Below are 5,487 nucleotides of genomic sequence, written 5' to 3'. Positions count from 1 at the left end.
TTCAATAGGTAGTTTTGGTATTGATAAATTGCGAGAGCTTGTTAATATCATTCTATGGTTGATTTCGATTCGAGAGAACAAACCAACTTGTTTAACAACATTATTATTAATTATTGATTGTTGTGTTTCATCCTGGAATTATTGTTCATTGGTGAACCCATACCCTATGCTTTTTATTATTAATATTCTTGATTTAGTTATTGTCTAGTTTAGAGTAATAACCAACAACCCTTGTTCCTTATAGTCTAGATTTGATTGACAATTAGGAAAAGAACACTGTTCTTCCCTGTGGATTCGACCCGACTTCCCTGACTACTATTTGTTAGAGGACTTTAGGATTACTTTTGATTTGGGGATACAAATTTAGCCTGTCACCTGTCATGTTGGTCCATCTTGGCTTGAATTTGATCCATGGGATCTACTTCAAACTTTCTGCTCTTCTTAGGTTGAGCAGCTCTTCGTCGTCCACCCCATTAATAATTCTTGATCACTTCCTCAATAGTGGAGTCAAGTTGACCTTGAGGGGTCTTAGAAATTTGACCTCTTGCTCCAGCATCAAGGTTGGCACGTGATATAGGATCAAGGCTGTAATACTTCGTATTTTGATAATTTATTCGTATTAATTAAGAAATACCAAGAAAATAATAAAAAGGTATTTTAATATTATTTACAGAATAATAAGAATATAATAATAATAATACGAGTCGGTTGTGTTAATTTCGGATTTATAAAAGTTAAGCAGAGTTCACCCGATCTAGGGTTACCACTTTTAGAAGGTTATAAAAAGGAAATAAGAGGAGGAAGTTGAGAAACCCTAAATTTCTTTCTCTCATCCTTCAGCCGTCATTCCCCCTTCTCCCTCAAACCCCTCTCCTCTCTCGCTGCTCTCCTCTTCTCTCTCGGATCTCTTGTCTCTCCCTCACCGTTCGTCTCTTCGTCGTCCCTCGCTGGGTTCCTTCACGGATCCTCGTCGAGGCTGCTGGGCGTGCGGAGACGAGCGCACGAGCGTCGCTGTTGTGCGAACGACAGGCGAGGGCTAGGCTCGCGAGCGTGGCGGTGCGAGGCGAGTGCTGTGTGCTGCTGCGCGTCGAACGAAAGAAGTGCGAAGTGTTGGGGTTCAAGTGCTGTGCGAAGAGGGCAGCGTGGGTGTGCGAGCCTTCGACGAGGCTCGAGGTTGTGCGGAGATCGAGACGGGCTGTGCGAGCGAAGGCTGGAGCGAGGCTCGAAGGCTGGCTCGAGTGCTGAGCGCGAGCGACGAGGTGCTGCGTGGGCTGCGCGAGTGCTGCGGTGCGTTCGAGCGTGGTGGTGCGAACCAGGCGGTAGTGCGCGAGTGTTGTGTGCCATTGCCGGAAACCGGTCGCCGGAACTTGATTTCCGGCGAGCTTAACGGTATAAAATATTTTATATATTATATTATTATATAAAGTTTAATTATAAATTATGTTTTCATAATTATGTTAAGTATAATCAGTTAACTAATAGTTCAAGTTAATTAGTTTATTTTATTATTCTGACTATAATTGCGGATATAACTTTGGACATAATAATGGATCAGACCTAAGAGTTTTGGACATAAGATTTGGACATAAAACATGGTTGGACTCATTTAACTGGTTTGGTAAAGATAGTGGACTAATGACACTAACTAATATTAATATGTTCACTAGATTTGACTCATAAAAGACGTTAAACTCTTTATAATAAGAAAAGTAACGAAAATTCTTAAACAAGGGGGTTTATTAATCGTTTACTTCGAATTATTAAACCGTATAGTCTTGGTTACGTAGTAGTTGTTAATATTACCAACGACGTAGCACTAAAGCTTTTATTTAACGGTTTAGGTCCCAATTTCATAAGCGGAACGTTCGATTAAGACAGCGAAAATTCTCCGTTACAAGGTACGTACGCGTACCAGTTTAATCCCAAGTATTAGTATCATGATTAGGTTGCAATCTATGTTATTGGAACCTAGAAGCATGATAGGGAATGTTTGATTGATTGAGATTGTCTGGTTAGACATTTGTAATTGAAATTGATATGTTGCATGGGAATGCGTAATTCTATCGTAGTATTTCAAAGAGCATTTTTAATCTATCCATAGTGTAACAAGGTTGTTACAAGAGATATGATTTGAGCATAAGAGGACAGGTAAATGATTCTATGTATCCATAGTGTAACAAGGTTGTTACAAGAGATACGGTTTGAGCATTTTAATGAAGAGAACAGGTAATTGATTCTATGTATCCATAGTGTAACAAGAGTGTTACAAGAGATACGATATGTGGTTATGAAATGAATGGTTAATATTAAAATGAATTATGGCAATATCTTGTAGCTGGACTCCCTACAAGTGATGAACAATGGGGGGAGTGTGGGACTTGTCCTACGCTCCTACGCAGGCCTACTGTGACGACAGTAGTGTCCTTATATTTTTGACACTCAAGTAGGCGGAAGGTTCCGTTCGATCTTGGGGGTATGCATACTAAGGTGATGGGTGTGAGACGGCTCGAAACCGTATTTGCATTTCATCTAACAGACCTAGTGTCTGTTAAGGATTCAGTAGCCTGTATGATTCTAGTAAGATGACGGTGCCCGTTCGATGCCAATTAAAGATTAAAGATTAAAGGTTAAAGGATGTAACATAGTGTAGCATCATGCTTAAGATTGTTCATGTGTGCATCATTTATGTTTACATGTATTCAATGGTTCATTACGTACTCAGCATGGCTGATTGTGTGTTATTATGTGTTTGATGAACTGCGATGAACCATTGATGCTACAATGGGGAGCAGACTAGGTGTGCTGGTGCTGCTGCATAATCTCGAGCATACGGGGACTAGGCTTGGGTATTTACATGTAAAGCATTTTGAAATAAGTATTATTGGTTTTTCTAAGACTTATATATGGTTTGTGGTTTGAATGAAAGGGGTCATTGATGATTCCCGAGTTGTATTTATATTTTAATTCCGCTGCATTTTAGTTTTCAAGTTAATGTTTTAAGTTATCGTTAACCCTTATTATGCCTTGCGTTCCATCGCGGCGGTAACGCCTCCGAGGTCGACGCGACGCAGCAGTGGTGGGCGCGCGTGGATTTCGGGGGTGTTACAAAGGCCATCATAGAAAAACCGTATGAGGAGGTTTTTGGTTAACTTATGGTGAGGGCATGAATGTATCATCTCCTTCAACCGCTCCCAAGCTTCCGCAAATGTCTCATCGTTCTCTTCTTAAATGAGGAGATTTTCCCCCTTATGTTTGTTGTCTTCCACTCTGGGAAGTATTTCTTCAAAAAGACCACTGTGACTTCTACCCATGTAGTGAGGAAATTAGCAGGCAAGCTCTTGAGCCATGATTTTGCCTTTACGGTAAGAGAAGATTGGAACAAATGCATCTTGATATAGTCTGGGGAGACGTCATTTGTTGTTATCATAGCACAAATCTCAAGAAACCTATCAAGATGGTCAAGAGGATCCTCATCCGACCCCCACAAAATTTCTCTACTTTCACCATCCGAGTATAATGAGGATGAATGCTGAAATTTATAGTGGTGTTGGGGAGTCAAATACCACCTTGAAGAACATATGAACCCGGATTTCCGAAATTCCTAAAGAGTTGAGGATTTGCTTCACCCATTTCTGACTCAACTTCACTTGTTGTACTTGAGACTGGTGAAGATGGTTCGAAATCTAAAGACAAATTTTCCAAAATTTTGCAAAGCTTTCACAATGTACGGTCAATTTCAGTATCTAAAGGCAAAGTGGGTGAACCGTGAGCTCTTCTTCTCATGTAACAAAACAAAGCTAAGTAGAGGGTTAACAAATAACAACCACAATAAAAAAAGAAAATAAAAGAAAATCAACTAAGCAAGCTAAACTAAAATAAAGTTTTATTAATAGCACAATTTCCCTGGTAACAGCGCCATTTTGATAAGAGGTTTTTAGTATGTCATTAAGGCACCAAAAAATGATATTCAAACAATATTTATAAAACCTAACAAGCAATTACTAAGAAAATAGTAAGGGCAAGTCGAGGGTCGATCCACAGGGAAAATGGGATAAATTCAAGTCTATCAAGTCTAGACTACCTAATTGAAGGGTATTTTGGGGTTTGAAAAGATTTGGTAACAACTATGACTAGCTAATAACAAGAACTAGCAAATAACACGAGTTTAAATATCAAATAGGAAGACACTTGAGTTAAGGTTACTAGTATGAATAAGAATGGACAATGATTGTTAATGCGATTGTGAAGCAACGGAGACGATTATGCAAGGTTTAGTTTTTCTCTAAAATACTCGAGTCCTCTCTCGATTGGTCCTCAAGAAGAATCACTTTATCAATCAACTAAATCCTCTCTCGAATAGTCTTTAGTCAATTGATTTAGAGATTCGATGAATTCGGAAATCCCCTAATGAAGGATCCCCTTAATTTCTACCCAATATCTTGGCTTAGAAATTAAGTTTATTATTGGGAATGATAAAAGAGTTCAAAATTCAATTCAAGAACATTTGAATCCAAAATACCAAAGCATAAATGTGATCAATATCTATCCTAAGGTCTCAAAACACCAAGATCAATGCATAAACTTCTTTAGAACGTCACAATCACATTAATAAAACATTTAAAACCCTAATCCATACTTTCATCCTAACCCTAGATAAGAAATTACTCGCTAATCATGGATTCTAAGCAATTTGAACATGAAATCTATGACTAATCTAGGGATAAACATGATTAAGAGATAATTAAACTAATAAAAATAACAATTAAGAGACTATAAGAATGGAGAACTAATAACAATGAAGAACAAGAACAACCACCAAAAGATGAAATAAAAACTGAATCTTCAAATTAATTGAATGAAAAGTACCTTTAATGTTGTAGGAATCACAAACTATGATCATTGAATGTCAAATCTAGCCAAAACTAAAGTGTTTTTCTCTCTAGTATAAACCCTAGAATAACTCTCTATGAAGTAGAATAATAAAGCATAAGTTTTTTCTAAAAACAAAACTCTCATCTTTTAATTGCCTCAAATTTTTTCTTTTTGCGGATTCAAATGGTGCTGGCGCACCAAGAGGAGATGCGGACGCACCCAGAGGAGATGCGGGCGCACCCAGAGGAGGTGCGGGCGCACCAAACCCTCCTGCCCCAAAACCAAAATCCGTCGTCAAATGGTGCGGGCGCACCAAAATGAGGTGTGGGCGCACCAAACTTTTTGTTCTAGTCGGACAGTTCAACTTAACACGAGCATAACTTCTTCATTTTATATCCAAATCAAGCTTATGATCAGTCGTTGGAAATATATCAAAACGAGCTTTCACCTCAAACTAGAATTACTTTCATCGGTTTTGTAGTTAGAAAGTTATGCCCATTTGAAGTTCTTCATACAAGATTTTATGGCACTATGTGCTCCATGTGCGAACGGACATGGGGCATGGTGCAAGCACACCATTTTCTCAACATGTGCTCTATTTTCATTGCTTCATTT

At 38.5% G+C, this 5,487-nt stretch overlaps 1 long non-coding RNA gene and 1 other non-coding gene across 2 annotated transcripts; both read left to right on the top strand.

Moving 5' to 3' along the window:
- Nucleotides 1-1,339: 1,339 nt before the first annotated feature.
- Nucleotides 1,340-2,964, top strand: LOC130591903 (uncharacterized). Its single transcript, XR_008969840.1, has 2 exons — nucleotides 1,340-1,389; nucleotides 2,793-2,964. It is a non-coding gene; the product is annotated as an uncharacterized LOC130591903 (long non-coding RNA).
- Nucleotides 2,965-3,147: 183 nt separating this feature from the next.
- Nucleotides 3,148-3,253, top strand: LOC125499194 (small nucleolar RNA R71). The gene has a single exon (XR_007275911.1). It is a non-coding gene; the product is annotated as a small nucleolar RNA R71 (small nucleolar RNA).
- Nucleotides 3,254-5,487: the final 2,234 nt, after the last annotated feature.

Source organism: Beta vulgaris, chromosome 6 (genome assembly GCF_026745355.1).
Source record: "Beta vulgaris subsp. vulgaris cultivar EL10 chromosome 6, EL10.2, whole genome shotgun sequence".
Classification (NCBI taxonomy): domain Eukaryota; kingdom Viridiplantae; phylum Streptophyta; class Magnoliopsida; order Caryophyllales; family Amaranthaceae; genus Beta; species Beta vulgaris.
This window is presented reverse-complemented; position numbering and strand designations above follow the sequence as displayed.